Raw genomic sequence first — 19,672 nt, 5'->3', positions numbered from 1 at the left:
GAACCATTTTCTGAGGTGGTTTAAAAAAGGTGCTCCTCAAAGACAACGCCATTTCTGCTATCTACACAGATCCATAAACCAAAACGACAAGGTACCTATGTCAGGACTGTAGCGGCGCTGTAAGGCTCTAGCAACAAATTAACGTTACATGTTAACGTTAGCACCTTAGCATCGCGCTCAGAGATGCTGGAGGTTAAGGACAATGGGGTTGGGCTTCTATGACATCAACACCTAACAACTGTGAATCGACCAGGACATGAGAGCGTGTCCAGGAGTGCGAGTCAGGTAATTATCTTGAATTCTAATTCCATGTGCTTATTCCAAGTGCTTATTATTATTAGTATTATGAGGATGGTAGGGCCATTGGTAGGGCCATTGTCTTTGTGTGGGTCTCAATGGGTCATATCTTCGAACTCACACCTACCGAGTAAAGAAGCGTGTTGCCCACTGATTTCCTGCAACGGTGTCTACTGGGTCTTGGTCACAAACTTTTGTGTCTCTCGCCTATTTCCTTCAATATTTGGCGATAAATCCCTTGACAACAAAATCGCCTTTCGTCACAAGTATCCTCAGTATTGTCATTGTCTGTTTAATAGCCCAATAGCAAACTACCACATGTCTTCACACTTCACACTTTCTGCATCTTTAAATGACATTGAATATTGAAGAGGAATGTCACATGGAATTGAGGAACACATCTTGCGGCGTCCCACAAAATTCAACAACTCTGCATTACAATATAAAAAGCCACAGAATTAGCTGTATTCAAGAGGACATGCCATAAAGATTAAAAACGAGCGTTTGAGATGACAACAACCCCAGGTAGAGTCATTGCCCATAATGGGAGGAGACAGGGACTAAGAGTGCCATACAAAAACCTGGCTTTATAAATAATTCCAAAAGCTAACAAGAGCCTCCTGTATGTGTGAATCTACGAAACACGTTCACCCATGAATACACACACACACACACACAGACACGCAGGCCCACCACCGGCGGGGAGAGGTAATTCACACCGCTCCGTCGGGACCGTTGAGGCTTTGACCTTGGCCGAGCTGGCAAATTTGTTTGCAGATGCAAAAACTAAAAGCAAGTTCTGAAAGGTCCATTTTCACCAACTCGCAATGCAAGGCGGGATGGCACACCGGAGACCTGTCTTGTAAATCTCTTTGTGAAAGCAGCTTTGGGGGGTAGACAGGAGCTTACACACTGAGCCCTGAGGTAGAGCTGCAGACTCCACTCTCTCTAACCCCCCTATAGTCCTTCTCCCTCTCCCACACACAAACCTTGCACTCTTCTATTTTCACTTTTCATCTACCCCACATTTCCTCCTCTTTTACTTGCCCCACTCTCACTTTCTCCCTCCCGCCCTTCATATTCCCCCTCTGTCCCAGCCAGGGCTCCAGAGCATAGGTCTTTAGCCCTCCAGGCTCCGCGCCATTGCAGTGACTAATGTCCTGCCTTTGCTCAGACAATGAGTTTGAGACTGAACCGGGAAAGTGTTGAGGAGGGAAAAAGACTCCAGCACCTTTGACAAATGGATCCCTTCGCACTCCTGTGCCCACTGAGGGAGGCTTTACAATGTCGCACTGCACGCTCCACGTCCTCCGAGAGACGGCTGCAACCCTCAAAGCCGCATCTGGGGGAATATAATGAATTCTTTGGGAAGTCCGACCTGGCTTTCTTCATGAATAAGATATATTTTCAAAGCATGTCCACCCCTCTTAATAAAAACACCAGTCTGGCAGGAATAGCCAAAGCCGTTTGAGGGCCCCTTGTACGCGTTAATATTTCTGTTTGCCTGTAAATTTTCCCGGGCCCACTTCTTTTCGGGGGGCTGTCAAAGCAAGGCCTTGCCGGGCTTTTCCAGGAAAGGTAAAGAAGCCATGATGACAAAGTGTCATTACAGACATCTGAAGTTCTTTTTCTTTCCAACTCTTGGAGGCTCCACATGTACACTACCCCCCATGCAATCCTAAAAGGAACTGGGCTTTGTCTGCGGAGCAAAGGAGAGAGGAACCCCACCACCCCACCCACCCACTCTAACCCTACCTCCCCTCCTTGTTCCTCACTCCCTGTGGAGTATTGTTAAAACACAACCCCTTCTCTTTCCGAGGCCCGCGCTCTTAAAACAGCGTGCTTTGCATGAGAAAAAACGATTAGTCTTCAAATGCTGCGCTGTCAGAAGAAGGGCTCTTTCAGGTTGGAGCAGAAGTTTGCTCAGATAGGAGAGTTTCCCTTTTGTTTTCGGTGATGAGGCGTTATTAGAGCCAGAGTCTGTTAGCATTCACCGCTCTGAAGAGGCTCCCACCCTTTTTCTTTTAAAGCTTGCCCCGAGTCTGCAGCGAACGGAAATGAAGGAGAGTGGGGGAAAGAGGTGCTCTATAAACATGTTTGGAGAGCAGGGAAAAATAATTCAGCCTGCGCTTCTTTCAGGTATTAACCTTAGGATTTACATGGGCCAAATCAAACAAAAGATCCCTTCTTGACCTTCACCCCAGGATGCAGCAAAACTCGGGGATAACTCTGGAGAAAAGACAATGGCTAACAGCCAGGGACTGCAAACACACAGGGCACACAATGACGGCATTATTGCTTTGTGATGCATAACTTAATAAGCTGAGCACAAAAAGAAAAGTTCTGAAATATGCAACGCTTCCAATAATTTGATTGATGACTCACAATAAAGTGTTTGGTTTTTTTTTTGCAAGAGGGGAGAGACAGTCCCACTCACGCTTTAACACTTGAAGAAGCCGGGGTTAGTGACAGATCATTGTTCACAGCAAGCGGTCGATTCATCTGCCCCCCAATCGACACCCCAGACAAGAAAGCACAGACCCCTCACGGATGCCACAACCAGCTCCCGTCAAAGCTGACACAATACCCACATCTGCAATAATAACCCCAGACCCGGGAAACTGTGTTTTCAGGCGCTCAACTTTACACGCTGTCCACAAACAAATGGGGCCCCAGAAGCGAAAGCACTTCACCTCTTGCTGCTACACTTCACACCGCAGGGTTAAAGACATTTTTACGACGGCTACAGCAAACAGAGGAGGGGATGAGCGGCGCCCTCGTGCAGGCGCGACCTGTCCCGTTTCTCCTCAAGAGTGTGTGTGAAAAGAAAACGCAGCCGCGAGAAATGGAAACGAAATTTACAGCGGCCAGCGTTGGCGCTCATGTCAAGCTGTCAGCTCCATTCATTGTCGATTGAAATCAGCGTATTAATGTTTACCTGGGTGTTTTTCCTCCCGTTTTTTCCCTCCTTTTATGGCTTATCCGTGCCACGCTCTGGGAGAGCACTTAACCAGACTAATTGTCAGAAGCAGTCGGAGTTTCCAAAAGGCCAAAGCCATGGAAAACAAACTCGCCTCTCTCAGCCCCTGAAAATGTAACATGAGCTCCCACTTTTTTTTTTTCCACTCCATTTCCTTTTTTTTTTTTTCAAGTAAAAGTGACTCCTGCGAGGAGGAGAGGGAAGAGAGAAAAGGTTTGACAGCCAGAACAGAGGCCAAGAGGAGTGTGGTGATGAGGTGGCTTGCAAAGCGCCAGATCCATAGATTCCTCGGAGTGCGTAATACACATCTAAAATAACAGCATATCTTTAGTCTCACACCCGTCATCGCTACTTCCTCCCCCCTTATCCAAAGACATCACCCGCCATGAAAGGTGCCTTTAGCAGGCTCCTTGAAGCGGCGTGCCAGGGTCCCGCTTTGGGACAATGATGGTTGAGGTGGAGGGGAGCCGGGGGAGTAGGAACACATAGCATATTAAATCTGCTGCCGGAGCAGCGCCGTCCGCACGGAGAGCCAGAGAGCCAGATCTGAGGCATGCCCTGAAGGGATGGCTGGGCCTGGGGATTAGGAGGCCAAGGAGAAGCCTTCCCTCACCCAAAGACCCCTTCTTGTCTCTTTTCGCACGCAAATGCATCCAGACGTTTCAGCGCTCCGATGGATCGCCGTCCCAGGCCAACTTTTCATAGCTTGTCCTCGCAGAAACCACGACTCACACACATTTTCACCCGCCCTTGTGTGCGACTCCCCCCCTTTCCCCCTCTCAATTACTACCTCCGTCTAACTTGTCTTTGCTCCCCCCCACCCCCGACGTGTCTCTGTTAGTCGACTTGGACGTCGTAAATAAAGAAAACAAATCTTCACTTCAAATGCGGGAGACAGACCAACGCAGACTTGGCAGAACCAGTGGAACAAAAAACACTATCTTGAGGAAAATCAACTTCCCCGCACATTAACTTTAGTTCAGCGCCTCTTTCAGCGCTGCAAGTTGGCGCATTAGCACAACAACACAGCTCATTAGGGCCTCTTGGACTCAGACTTGATAACAGGTATTATTCAGCGGGGTGTAAACGGCCCGAGGACACAACCTGCCTGGTGCGAAAACGGGGCCTTTAAAGAAAAGAGAGGCCATACCTCAAAAGCTAATAGCATGTCATCTCCTCGCATTAACATGACAGCCTCTATTCCGCCGGGTCGCCGGGTCACCGCTGAACCGGGCAAGCGTCGCTATGCATAATTTTACTTAAGGAAGAGCTTAAAGTTGAGATAAACAGTGTGCAGCGGCGGCGGCTGCTATCTGACGGGCTGCAGTGGAAAATATTATCCGGCTGGAGTTGGAGAAGTACGAGGCGGCGATAATGCATCTCGCTGGCTACAGTGAGCGAGCAGCTTGTGCATCTCATTCAGGCAGATTAGCATCTTAAACACTGAAGCATTCATCACCGAAGTGGTATCATAATGAGACCGGCGCGGGACGTGCACCTGTTTGACATCACTGACCAACTGCTTTCGGATGAAAACGATAATCATTTATGAGTGTGAAATACCATTCAGTCACTGGTGTATTAATACACACTTTACCCTTGATCTGTTTTCCACTTGCTTTGACTGACATTTATTCAGTTGTAATTATTAACGGTCTATATTCTCCAAGGGAAACCGGTTAATGCAGAGGCGTTTTATCATGTAATAGTATAGAATAGAATTTCAAAGCAAACAATTCAGCACATCATTAATTTGCACAGCAAGATATCCTCAGATATTATTAAATATTCACATATGCAGTCACTTTGAATCCATCAGGCCTAATCCATTTTCTGAATGTCATCATAATTCACCTGAAAAATCATGACATTTCATTTAAAATGAATTGAAATGTTAAATAACTTAAATAATCCCAAACAACATTGTAATATATTCTTAGCGTGTATGTCAGATGATTAGGATTTGGTGTTGCTCTCACGGCTGCGACATTATTTAGCCATTAAGCAAATGTAAAAAAGGAGAATTTAAAATGACATTTAATGTGACAAATCCCTTTTTTACGAGACAAGCGCAGCTCGAAGCCAAATCCAGATGAATGATGGAACATCCTCATAAAAACAAAAAGACGTTTTTATCAGCTCTTGAGCTGTTTAACATCTTATTTACTGTGTTCATCTCAAGACGTCCACAACCCTGTTAATAATTTTCCAAGTGTCCGAAAAAAAAGAAAAAAAAAAGGATTTGAGTTGCACCGCATGACTGAGCACCTCGGACCCCTCGTCGTCGGGATGAAACCCGAGAGCAGACACGCAGATAAAATGTGGAACAGCTGGCGAGGACAGGAGGGAAAGTTTCAAACAAATATCGCCACATGTGGCGGTTTGGGGCTCTAATGCGATTCATGTCCGGGACCCTAATACCAACACAAACTTGTGATTTTTCACCCAGAAAACATGTGTTGATCGCGTTTAGAAACAAGACCCTGAATTACAGCTGGAGCCATGTTCCATTTCAAATCATGTCCAGTTTGAAAAAGCAAGTCCATGTGCACACGTTCGAGGTCCCCTGCAGAGGCGCAGACCTCACTGTGAGCAGGTCTGACCATCTGTAAATGCTTTTATAGTTATGGAAAAAAAATTTTTGATCAGACAGCGTTGCTCACACGATGAGCCTGGCTTGGACACAATTATTGCATTTGGAAATGAATAAATACATGAATAAATAAATCCACAGGATTTGAGTTTTTCACTTTCCATCCACAAAATAACAAGGCCGTATTTTAAAAGTAATTTATCCAGCTTCTCCGGCAGCAACTTGACTGTCACCGTGAGCTTGTTTGGAGACAACTAATATAAGTTGATGTGGTATTTCTAGATTCAGCCATACTAAATATTGAAAGTAAAAGTAATACACAAAGGAACTCATTAAATTAAATTATTGAATTATCAATTTACAACAATTAACTTTTGGCATGCAAATATATTTTTTTCATTTAAATATAAGAGGTGAGAACATCGCAGCAAATGTACGAACCTCCTTACTATATTATAATACTGGACTTGTTCATCTGATGATATATTTTGAAAAATATTACTGTGTAATGACATCTCTTACTTACACCACTTCATAACCCCCTGACTCACATCATAAAATCAACGAAGGACACATTAATAATTCATGAAATTAGCACATTTTGCTTGTTTCCAAATTCATATTTGGAATATTATATGGCATTAAGGATCCTCGTCGCTTCCCCGCGGGACAAATAAAGTACTTCTCATGAATGGAGCGCACACTCCACCCCACGTCACCCCGCGGACCCCCAAACTGGAGGCATCCGCGTGCGTGTGAAACTTCGCTTCCACAGCTGGAGCTTTCTCAGGACGTGATTTGGGGACCTCCATGATCCGGGAGGTTCCAGCGGGTTGCGTTCGGTCCAATTCGAGCACTTTAGGTGGAGTTTGATGCGACTTCTCCTGCGCCTCCGCACAAACTTTCCAAAGTCAAATCAAGTCATACTCACGTGGCGGAGTCTTCCACTGGAGCGGCGCGCGCTCGGTCTTTTCTGCCTTGGAGAGAAAAAAAACCGTCCGTTTGGCTTCTTTTCCGAAGTTAGTTGCACCTCTGGAGTTTGTCGTCCAACTCCAAAAAAAGCGGCGCAGCAGACTTTCCCCTCCTGCTGCTCTCCCTCCTCCCACTTTTCTGTCTTGGCTTTCTGGGTTGGAACTCTGTCCGGTACCGGGACCCGAGCACAAACGTGTCTGTGGACGGTCGACCCAGCGAAACGTGGAGACTTGTTATTAGACTTGGGAGGCTTTTTTTTCTTCCCGGAGAGGAGAGAGGAGGTGGTGCGGGACTCCAGCTGCTCCTTCCCCCGCTAGACTCCTCCCTTCAGGTCTCCTCCCTCCGTCAGCGCTGCCTCCCTCCATTTTCACTCGCTGGACCCCGTTTTTTTCTAGAGCCGGGACCCCGAAGATGAGCCTGAAAAAACGTCATTTCACCAAGTGAAAACACTTTTCCCGCCATAAACAACCACAGCCATCAAAACAATGTCTCTCAATAAAGTAAAACACAACTTCTTATCAACGTTTAAAGTATTCATCATAACTTTAAGACATCATTTAAAGCTTTTTTCTCCACTTACTTGTGCGTTTCTGCCGATAACCACCATGTTAGCAAGAAGATTCTGTCACTACCCAAGGCAAGCTAATCTATTTAGTAGGCTAAGCCAAATAGCATGACAACATTTCACTGATACAGATGTACTTCACGTGTTTTTTAATAATTTAATACATGAGTACTGACAGATTCTCTGACCAAAACACATGTTTAGATTGAAAATATATTGACATTAGTACAAATCTATTAAAATATATGTTAGTTGAGGAAACAAGGCCCCTGCTGAGTTTGGAAGCTGAACCAAACCAGTTATTAATAATTGTTAATGTTATTTTTCTGGAGCCGGGACCCCGAAGGTGATCCTGAAAAAACGTCATTTCACCAAGTGAAAACACTTTTCCCGGCATAAACAACCACAGCCATCAAAACAATGTCTCTCAATAAAGTGAAACACAACTTCTTATCAACGTTTAAAGTATTCATCATAACTTCAGGACATCATTTAAACCTTTTTTCTCCACTTGCTTGTGCGTTTCTGCCGATAACCACCATGTTAGCAAGAAGATTCTGTCACTACCCAAGGCAAGCTAATCTATTTAGTAGGCTAAGCTAAATAGCATGACAACATTTCACTAATACAGATGTATTTCATGTGTTTTTAAATAATTTAATACATGAGTACTGACAGATTCTCTGACCAAAACACATGTTTAGATTGAAAATATATTGACATTAGTACAAATCTATTAAAATATATGTTAGTTGAGGAAACAAGGCCCCTGCTGAGTTTGGAAGCAAATCAGCCATAAATAATTGTTATGAACAGAATATTCAAATAACTTCAACTCATGGGGTCTGAGTTACACTTTGATTCATCATGGCCATAACTTGACTTTTCAAACAGAAGAGAAAGGTTGAGAGTAGACGTTGGCTGCAGGTGCGTTTGTGGCGACTGTGATAAGTGCGAATATTGCAAAACAGTACTACAGTACTACACTCTGAGCTGAGCGTAAGGAAGCACTTGAACTGCCTCGGAGTCCCGCGCTGTCGTCCAGACTCCTGGCCGAGCTCTTGGAGTCTGGAGTAAAACCATGCGGAGCACAGCCCTGGTGGATTACGCCAACCAGAAGTGATGACCAAGCTCTTATTTATGACTGGATTAGTCTTGCATTTCTCGTGCATAAATCACATTTGTTCTCGATAAACTGACTTGACTGGTTACAAAATTCTGATGTTACGAAGTAAATCAGTGCCACGGTTTTCAAAGCGGTGCTGCACATAGACTGCAGCTGATCACACATCTGTTTCACAATAATAACAATATAATAATCACGCAAAGGTTGCTGCAACAACCAAGAGGTGAGAATGATCTCTATCCTCTCCACGCTCTCTGAAGCCTGTCGACTGCTGCGTGTGTAGAATGCTTAAAAAAACATCAGCGCACTTCAACAATCAAGCCAAACTTCTTCAGAGACTTGGAGCTGCCGCACCGTGTGAACAGAAATGTGAGATAATAGTGACTGGTCCTGATGTTGGAGCTGAGCTGGTTTTAAAGTGTCCAACACTCCAGGCGGGATAAAGGAGAGGCCCCTGATAATGGTTGCTCTAACTCTGTCAACACGTCACCATGACGACGATACGAGGGGCGGGACTCACTTATAGTGGTTAGAATGACATGGCTGACTGTGAACCCTCCCATGGTGCACTGCAGACTGAGTCTCTCAGACTGTTGACAGGGTTTAACCACCACAGCTGCTCGATTACCACCATGAGGACAGGGTCATCCATCGCCTGCTCCTGGACTTGAACTTAAGTGACAGTACAACGGGTCACTCAGTCACTTCCAACTGTGCTGAATCAGGGTGAAAAGAGTTGAATCGGACAAAATATATCACCAAATAAAATTTAAAACTTTGGATCTGGGGAATAAATCTCACCAGAAAAAATCATTCTGAATCTGAAATCTGAAACCAAAACATTGGAACAAAAAATTCTCATGATTCCAAAACGTATTGAATAATATAATTTCAGTTAATCTTAACTTAGAAAGACACAACATAAAAGAGCCAAAAAAAAAAAAGACAGCCAGAAAGATAAAGTCTTCGACGTGAAAGAATAAATAAGCAAATAAAAATGACTCCACCACAACCCAATCAGAACCCACCCAGTGACAAGGCTTCAACTCTAAAGCATCATGAGTCCATTCCAGAGACAGGTTCATAACCACGTATGATAACTTATGACAAGGAAAAGTTGTGGACTGAACTAGTTATTCAAGACCCAAGACTCCAGATAACCCAAATTCTATCCCTTCAACCAGCACTGTATGATAAACATCATCTATAAACCCTTATAAATGCATTATGATGTTTTATGAATGCACGGATAAAGCATCATAAATGAGAAGTTTTGAACAACATAAATTACTTCATTCCAAAAGGTGAACTTTTGGACCCTGGCTGAGCTCCATACTAGTGATGGGTCGATGACGTTTCATGACACAGCGTCCTGGTTTTCAGGGGCCACCAGATGGCGCTGTCTGCTGTAAAATGTTTGGACTTGAACAACGCATTCAATGAAACCTCACGTCAATTCTAAACCAAAAGTGGCCTCTGAAAATCAGGACAGTGTTTCATGATACCTCACCTACCCGCCACTACTCCACACACTACAAGTCCCCATGATTTGCCTGACTGAGTGTCAGATTAGCCACGAAACTAAATGGTTTACATGCTGACTATAAGGTTGCCATGTCCACCTCATCCCCCTTTTGAGTCCCCCAGTCTTAAGTGTAAGTGTGAATTGGTTTTCGGCTGATCTGCAGGTAGAAGCGTGGGATGGTCCCGTGGGCTCAGCCGTCAGGCTGATACCTAACCCCGCGTTAAAGCAGAGAGAAGGCCTCCTGTTGGGTTAGGCGTGATCAATATACATAATCAATATACAGGGGAATTATGTGGTAAGCGGGGTCTTTAGGCCGCTGTTGCGATCAATGAAGAGGTGGGAGTTTGAGGAGGAGAATCACCGGTTAATCGCTTAACCAGGATTTGAATGTGTGTGTGGCCAAGAGGTCAAGTCACAGCGTGTAACCCGAGTTTTGACACAAACTCAATCCAGCGCTGGAGGAGCGCGTCCGCCTTCCAATACAGACGCCGTTGTTTCCGCTTCCATCAATCAGAGCAGGTCGGACGCGACTGTCACAATGTTTGTCGATAAACTTACCAAGGTTTGTCAGAACTTATCGACGGAGTTTTAGCAAACAATCGCCCAGTCGATAAATATTTGAGAAGGAGCTCCAGGATCCCTCCGCGTCACATCTCACTTCTGGATCTGAGAGGAAGAACAGCGGAAGAGTCTGGCTCTTATTTTGAGTTTACACGAAGAGGAACGAGATTCAGGGTTGCGGTTCAATGTGAGAAACCAGAGGATCAGCAGGAAGGAAGGTCAATTCAAACTGGTGATGAGAGCAAGAACAGCAGGTGGTGGGTGAGACACTCAGGCATCGGGGAGAAGCTCGAAGTAGAACCGTAGTTCCTCCATATTTCTCAGGAAACAGTGGGCTGATGCTGTCTTTCTCTTGTCTTCATGAGGTGGATTAGGCTTCAGGAAAGAAGGAGTTTTAGCCGCCACCTGACCTCCGATGGGCAGAAGAACATGGAGGGTGTTGGTGGCTGCCAGGTGAAGAAAAATAGTTTGCTTTAATCGTTGCGCTCCAACTTGTTTTTGAATCCATCGTTGAATCCCACGCATCCAGTCCCAAAGTGTTGAGTGGCCACACAGGAGATAAGTTTGACTCCTGGGGTTGTTTTCGTGAGGCGTTCACAGACATGAGTCACGCAGAATGTTTAAGTTAAGACCCACGTTTCATGTCGTAAAGCATTTTATTAACGGCTGCGTCACCATTTGAACATGAGCTTCCCAGGATGGGAGGGGCCGAGGGCTCAGCAGTGAACAGCAGCTTCATAGGACTGTTCTGGACCAACCTTACTGATACTGCTTCTCCGCTGAGGTCCCTCAGATCTGCATCACCCATTTGACGCGTACAAGAAGATACACTTTGGTGGTCATAATGTTTTGGCTAACTGGTGTGTCGGAGCAAAGCCGATCGCAGCAAGCTCACGGCTGGATTTGTCCCCGCTGCGCTGGCGACCGGATGTTGGGCCCCGGAGAGGAGGCAGTCAGGGGTGCTCGGGAGGACGGGGCTAATTCTCCTGTCAGCGTGTCAGCCGGCGCTCATCTGGTCTGGGCTGCGCAGAGATAAAGTCCTTGTTATGAATCTCTCAAAGAGAATCCCAGGAACGTGGAGGTGGTGGGGGGCGAGGATGGGAGGGCAGAAGGGGGGAGAACAAGAGGGTGAAGAAGAGAGAGGGAGGGGGCACACGGGCATCAGCGGGGTTAGCGGCTCCCGAAAGTATTTCATCAAAGAAGGCCAGGATCCCGGGGATTGAGATTCTGCCTGGAGGCAAGTAACCGCCGGTCTCCCAAGAACATCTTCCAAAGTAGGACTGGCTGAGCCAAAGCACACATCAAACACACTTGTGCAGCCAAAGTGATTCTGCAGGAGCGAGGAGAAGGTCCGAGTCCCTTCACGGCCCCTCTAAGCTCCACATCTCACCCCAATTAAGAAGGAACCAGTGTTTGTTGCAAAGACCCCAGATCTGCAGACCGGGAGGTGAGGCAGAAACACACACACACACATGTGCACACGCATGTTTGTACCGCGAGCCTGGTGGGGACATCGTCAGGTTTCTCATGGCCATCGCCCTTTCCCCAGCCTCTCAACCTAAACCTCCGAAACACGCCTCAAACAGGACTCTGAACCAAACTGAAACCCACTTATAATGACCCAGTTGTTTTGATGTGTTAACCCTCAAGTTTACGCTTGTGGGGACTGGCAAAAATGTCCCCACAAAGCAAAATATTTTCACAAGTAGACATGTGTGTGCCTGGTTTTGGCTATACTTGTGGGGACCAATTCTTTAAAAAAAAACACACATTTGTATTGCTATCCTTGTGGGGATATTTTGAGGACCTCTCATTGCCATAACCCTTTCCCCAGCCTCTCAACCTAAACCTAACCATCCAAAACACATGGATAACCTGAACCAGGAGTCTGAAGTAAACAGACCCAGTTATTCTGAAGTCTTCATCCTCAAATTCAGGCTTAACCTTGCGGGGTTCGGCCAGATGGTCCAAAGGAAGGTCCTCACAAGCATAGCGTTTTGTCAATAATTGGTCCCTATAGGGTAGGATAAACAAGCCCACCAAATAGACACGTGGACGCACGTACACACTGACACCCACAGGATGTTTCTGTACACACATGTATACAAACATTCACACTGGAAAACAAACACGACCATTAGAAAACAAAAACAGATGGTCCCTCACTAACAAAAACAAACACACACACACACACACGTGTCTTCCATCAGGATACACATTAAGATACACAAGATGCCTGAACACTTACACGCAATCCTTATTGTTCCACCAATGACAGTTTCAGATGTGACCTCACTGGAGAAGCACGACTTCTCCTCAGGGTGTGTGTGTGTGTGTGTGTGTTGCTACAGTAAAAACAGTGGATGGAACTTGGCAGAAGGTTGTGCAGGCATGTGGAGTGGTCTGCGAGTGTGTGCAGCTGGACAGATGCGACAGTGAAATGGATCCAGCAGAATAAGCCAGTTATTTCCACACAGATGTGGCTGCACAGGAAGTGCAGCGCCGTGGAAGCTGAGCAGCAGCGTGGGACGCGGCGACACAACTCCCACCACAGGCTCTACAAGTACACAAAAGGGTAGCAACGTCGCGGCAGTCGCCCTCGCGTCCGACTCCTCGCGCTGTGGGTGAGCTGAAGTTCTAATCAGTGACAACTTGTTCAAGCACAGTGGAGAGAGGAGCAAACATGATTCACTCCAGAATGGTGGCTCCCAGCTGTTGTGAGGTCCCACAACTTGATTTATCTCGTGCGTCTGCGTGAAACGTTTGATTTTGTAATCGTGTCTGACCCACTCATACTGCAAATGAAAAGCATGAGGTTTGCAACAACAAATGTCTCCGGCAGCACCCACGGTCGCCAGAGATGATGACGCCAGCCAGTGAGTCGATGGGGGAACAAGCACTGGGCCTCAGCGATACATGTGGGCGTCTGGTGAGAAAACGCAACGGAAAAATGAGGAACTGAAGGAGAACTGTGGAGGGAGCTTCAGCATGAAGATCTGCTGCAGCGTGGTGAGACTTTACTTTCCACAGAATCCTCAAGTTACAGCTCAGACACTTTGGATGCTCCACCTCAGAGGTGCTCCCACAACAACCAAGAGACACGTTCTCTGCAGCAGGTCCTGGGTCTGCCCCGGGGCTTCCTCCTCCATGGAGTCTGAGAGATCCTTCCAAGGTTGGGTCGCGGGGGCAGCAGGTGAAGTGAAGAGGCCAAGCATTTTCCTCTACAGGTGATCTCCTCCTCAGGATGGAGACATTCTCAGCAGATGGTCGGAGGAGCAGAGGTTCTGCTGGATGAATCTGTGCTGGATGACTGAGCTTCTCTCACTGAAGGAGTCCAGACAGAGAAAATTCTTTGAGTCACTCCGAAGCTGGTGAGCAGGGAAGAGCTTTAACTTCGGGCTGAGCTCTTGGCCCTCACTCGTGAACAAGACCTACCTCCAATCCTCAGACTGGGAGGATCTGATCCTTAGAATCAGGTGGTGAGACGAGTTGTTCCTGTTTAACACGCAGGTAACCCAGACACACACATCCGTCCACACTCTCTCCCTCTGCTGATGCTCCCCCCCTCTTTCCCCCCCAGGTCTCGTGCGAGTGGCCCATTAGTGTGAATGACTGATAAGGCGAGGGAGGAGAGAGAGGGGGCTATTTGCAGTTATTCTGACGCACTGAGAGCAAGCAAAACTCTCGTCACTCCGCCGATTCCAAGCAGTTTGATAGCGACCCGTGGGGACTCTGTGTGACGACGTAATAAAGCAGGACGGCGCCGTTATCAGCCGGGGATTAAAGGAATAATGAAGGAGAGCGGGTTTCAGCCCTGTGTGGCACCAATGTGATGAGCTGACGCAGGAGCGTGTTCATTCCAGAGACCTTTCCCAGACTGCACCCCGTCCGTCAGCCAGAAGTGGAGTCGTGGATCAGAGCGCGTGTCGGCGGCGCTGAAGTCATGTGACCTGAGGGGCCACGCTGGGGCCCAGGTTTAATAAGACGCTGATGAGCTTACCAGTGTGCCATGAACACTGAGACATCTGACCTTTGGCCTGCTGCCGTGGTTGGCCTCAAACTCTAGGTTGTGTGTTTGAGTCTTGTCGGTCTGAGTGAGGGACGTTAATTCAGGAGGACGTTCTCCAGGAGTTCGCAGACTTTTTTTTTTTTTATTGTTACAGCCAAACATTTTTGCAGATTTAAAAAAAAAAGAGAAAAATTGCAGTGAAAGTTACGATCACTTACAGTTCTGGAACAACAAGAGCGGAAATAAGGACTTGCAAATTAGCCAATAAAAAAACAAAAAAAACTAGTGTCAGTTTTTAGCCTTAAAAAAACTCCAGGCTGCAATGATTTTAACATTATGTCCACGGCAAATAAAAAATATGATATAATAATAGGCATATATTTTTAATGATGATGTTCCAAGAGTAGTTTCCGGGCTGACAGCATGTAGTGAGCGCTGGTTGTTTTGTTCCAGAGCTCCTCACAAGGGCGGAGCCTGTGAGATAAAGGTGTGTGCGTGAACGGAGTTGTTCAGCGGCTCATTAAAACAGTAGCTGCTGATCTGTTCCACAGGGTCGAGATGTAGAGAGTCAGAAACAGCCTGGAGAGAGATGGATCTGGAGGTCGGCCATGTTTGTTTACGTCCGACCCGTTATAGTGTTCAGGTGACTAGTCAGTTCCGCTTTTTACTTCCCTCTATTCTACATTACAATCATGAGAATTTGGACATTTAGGAATGGATTCAGGATCCTTCATGTCCGAATTCCGACCCTTGGCGGCAATATTTGTGGGCAAATGTGAGCGTTAGGCGTCGTACATGACGTCATCTCAACAAGGAGGGAGGGAATATGATGCCGCACATGCTGCACTGGGATTGGCGGGAAAGTCCATGAACGGACAAAATCGCGGCGCCTCGAAGAGCTGAAGGCAACTGGTCGGAATTGCGTTACATACTTGTGATCGCAACATGGCCATCTCTTGGAGGGACTGTTAATTCCAACAGCAAATACACACAACTGAAACACAAACAAAAACAGTAAAAAAAAAAAATACGATTTTCCGACTCCTACACTGATGCACACAAGTGCAAACGCACACTCACATGAAACACAATCCCACGGCAACTCACACACACATCACATTTTTGTGCACCAACTCCTGTGATTAAAAGTTTCTCTTCGTTTGATCAAGACAGAGAATGCGATCATCACCAGCAGCATCCTCATCACAGCCATTAGAACCAATAGCCCTCCTCTGCCTCGCTCTCTCAACAGGGTTCACCCCTCTATTGTGCGAGCACGTTCACATCCTGAGAGCAGCCGGCGCTCCCACAGGACGCAGTTAAAAAAAGCAGCAGAAGGAGAAGAAGAAGACGCATCAATATTTCATCAAACTGCTCTCTGTTTCGGGTCCAGATCAAAGCCGGCGCTCCCACACTCCTACAGGTAGAGATGGCTCTTTTGTTTTCGCTCCTCAGGTAGAGCAGCAGTCGGCTTCTGTTCCCAACGCTCAGCCGTCCATCTTTAAACACCGGGTGAGAAAACGTGTTCACAGATGTCCAGAGGTCGGCCCTGCCGGCCCCTGGCCGCCTGCCTCACTTCCTCTTTCGGCCCCTTTTCACATCTTGTGGTCTGAAGTGTCGAGGTTGGTCCGGGAAATCTATCCGAGGTCGGGTCGTGGGGGCAGCAGCTGGAGTAACAGAGTGAAGAGGCCAAGACTTCCCTCTCAAGAGTCCTGCTACGGCTCTTCTGGGGGAACACCGAGGTGTTCCCAGAGCACCACAGGGCTTGCTGCAATATCTCCTCTTGGGGGAGCACAGGTTCTAGTCAGAGTCTCTCCCGGATGACTGAGCTTCCAGACAGACAAAACCCCTTGATCTCACAGTCAGTGTAAAGCTATCAACCCCAGGTGTTATCAGCAACATCGATCACATTCATTAAACTACAAAACCACATCCAGTAATACGTTTTCAGAACACACGCCGCCTCTAGGGTCCTGTCAGTGAGGTCAACGTGAAACTTTTTTTTTTATCATTATTTGAAGATGCATCTGTTTAAAACTGGTTATTTATTTAATTTTAATAGTTTCCCTCAACTAGCTACATCTGTATAATCTGTATAATTGTTGTAATTGTTTTGTATTTATTTTGTTTTTGAAAAAGGAACTCAGCAGAAATATTATTTATTATAAATATTAAAAAATATATTTATATTTTGTTTTATGTATTGTTCATTTTTTCTCTCACAATTACAAATAATGGTTATTTCTAAATCTTTTATCACACATTTTCATTTAAAAAGTGTTTACTGTTATACATATATATTTTATTATATATATAATTACATTATTATATATATAATTTACATGTTTATATATACTGCATATACATATATAAACAAATGTATATTGTTTGTATATATATATATTGTTTGTATATATATGTATATATATTATATGTATAACATATTATATACATATATACTGTGTATATATACATATAGTACTGTGTGTATATATATATATATATATATATATATATATATATATATATATATATATATATATATATATATAAGATGCAGTAGATTAGAGAGCCTGTCTTCCTCTTAATAATAAAAAAAGTAAATTAGTTATTATAAGGCAGCAGCTCAGTCATCAGAGACCTGGTGTAGAGCTGCTGCTTCCTGCCACTGACCTTCAGCCATGACGGCATAGAAAGAGGAGGCTCCAGGCAACTGTGGTCTCTCTGCAGTGTCATCAGATCTTCCTCCTCTTCGTCAGAGGCTCTGACACCGGCGGTGGGACAGTGACTAACGACGTGGAGTGTCCTTCCAACACTTATCACCTCACAGGAAACTGACGGATAGAGACGCCGCCGCTGCAGCTGGAGTGAAATATGAACAGAGAAGAGATGCAGAGGATAAGACGGGTTGTATTTGTTTCTGTTTACGCAGTGAAGCCGTGGCTTCATCCTGGTACTGTCACTGGAACAGCTGACGTTTCGCCAGATGTCATGAACGTTTCATTAATACACAAAACTACTGTGAAGAAAAAACACTTATTTTCCCCTAAAAGTTCTGGAACAAAACATTTGTAATTGACAAGAAGGAAATATACCTTTAACATCTGACACTTGTTGTTGTTAGTTTGTTTTGAGCAAAGTATCAGGACTAAAATTGTATGTACAGCATTCGACGATAATTTCAATAAAGACGTTTTAATTTTTTGAGCTTTAAAATATTATTTGTGTTTATTTACATTTTACCTGTAAATGTAGGGAAACATATTTTTCAAAGAACAATTCCAGTAGCAACGAAATTAATGTAATTTCACATTTTATGTTCATTTGTTATTTTCTTACCATTTATAAATATCTTTAAATGCGACTTTTGGCTGCATTTAATTTCATAATCATTAGATCACAAGGAAAAATTTAAATTATTTTTTTTAAAACCATTTCCGAACTTATTTTTATGTTTATTGAATAATTTAACCCAGCAAAAAAGTGTCACACCACGTATTTATTGTCAACGGCGCCCAAAATGAACGAGATCAAACATAAAACATGAATAATATTCCGCATCTGTTGTGTTGAAACAACAATTGAATGCGTTTGTGGTTCACGCCGGAACTCCATTCGTGGCCCACAACGGCAGCTGTGGCTGGTTTGTAGGTCGGTTTGGGGTCCGCTCGGTGTCAGTGGGTCACGCTTGTGGGAGTTTCTCCGCCGTGATCGCTCACTCTCTCGCCGATCCCTGGAGTCGGTCAGGATGGATGGGCCGCTCCCAGGTGCTGCTCCACTTCTTCACCGCTCTGCTCGCATTATTAACGTCCCGCAGGCAAGGACCAACTCAGAGGTTTTAGCGGGTGATCCGCCGCAACTGCCGAGACTCCCAAATGTGACTTGTATCGCGGATCACCACTAGATGGCGATGGCGCTCCTCTGTCTGCCTGACAGGGACCGGCAGTTCGCGTGGCGTCACCGCCCTCTTGTGGTCATTTGTTGTGTTTCGTCCTCGCCTTCAGGTCGGTTTGTGTTTCTTAACTAAACATTGCTGCAGACGGTTTTTGTTCCAGCAACTCTAAGAATAAATATACCTTATAACTTTTATATAACCTTTTTTTTCGAAATGGAAGTTAAATGCATTGTATAATAATAATAATAATAATAATAATAACAATAATAATAATAATAATAATAATGAATGTAGAATCCCTGTTTTTTTAATTTTCTGAACTTTAAAAAAATACTATTTTCATACATTCATATTTTCATATTTGCATCATTCCAAAACAATATTAATAATCAGCAGCCACAGTGAAGCAGATGTTACATCTTTGGGCTCTGTTTGTTTCTTTGCTTTTCACTAGAACACCTGAAAAACTGACCTACATACTTCAACAAACCTCACAGGATTGTTTGTAATTGTGCTATTTTGGACTTCACAGTTCCCTGCTTGTTCCTATCACTTCCAGCTACGGTTAAAAACAAGCACAGACCAGAAAAACTGCCGTAAGAAAACACAACACGCCACAGAATCAGTGAAGTAAATCAACCCTCAAGGCTGTGTGGTGACAACACGTGGATTTGCTGACGGTTTGGGGATCACCTCATTCATCCTTCACTGCTGCTCGGTGCTCTTCTTCTTCACATCTACGTCGGCGTGTTGTCGGAGCTCTGCAATGTTTCCAACTAGATAAGAAAATACATGCAAGACAACAATGTTAATGTAATATAACATGTGTAGTTCTACTGGCATTAAAGACTGAAGGACAGTTCTCATCATTTCTGACCCACCTTTTCTTATTTTTCCACCGTACACCATGCTTTTGCCCAGGTGTGGCTCTTGCACGATAGTTATGGGGCTCACAGGAGCTGAGAGTAAAACTATAAAAGTGATCATGTCGAGAGGTTTGTGACTGCCATCTGACAATTACATTTTCTACATTGTCCTCTACAAATTATGGTTACATTTTATTTCCTCTGTTCATTTGTTTTTGTGACTATATCTCGCTCCTTAAAAGAAATTAGAAATACATTATAATCATATCTCTAGCTTTCCAAT

The 19,672-nt window shown here is 45.0% G+C and overlaps 1 protein-coding gene across 2 annotated transcripts in view; it reads right to left on the bottom strand.

The window, feature by feature from the left end:
• Window positions 1-19,299, bottom strand: part of gli3 (GLI family zinc finger 3) — a 120,105-nt gene extending 100,806 nt beyond the window's left edge. Inside the window, exons 1-3 of one of the 2 annotated variants that reach the window (XM_053860871.1) lie at window positions 19,217-19,299; window positions 17,302-17,490; window positions 6,802-7,259 (exon numbers count right to left, since the gene is read on the bottom strand). The gene's annotated coding sequence lies outside the window, so the exon portion shown is untranslated. Of the gene's footprint in view, window positions 1-6,801; window positions 7,260-7,422; window positions 7,455-17,301; window positions 17,491-19,216 lie in introns of those variants that run through there. The other variant, XM_053860872.1, reaches the window with a different exon arrangement.
• Window positions 19,300-19,672: the final 373 nt, after the last annotated feature.

Source organism: Synchiropus splendidus, chromosome 3 (assembly GCF_027744825.2).
Source record: "Synchiropus splendidus isolate RoL2022-P1 chromosome 3, RoL_Sspl_1.0, whole genome shotgun sequence".
NCBI classification, from domain to species: domain Eukaryota; kingdom Metazoa; phylum Chordata; class Actinopteri; order Syngnathiformes; family Callionymidae; genus Synchiropus; species Synchiropus splendidus.
This window is presented reverse-complemented; position numbering and strand designations above follow the sequence as displayed.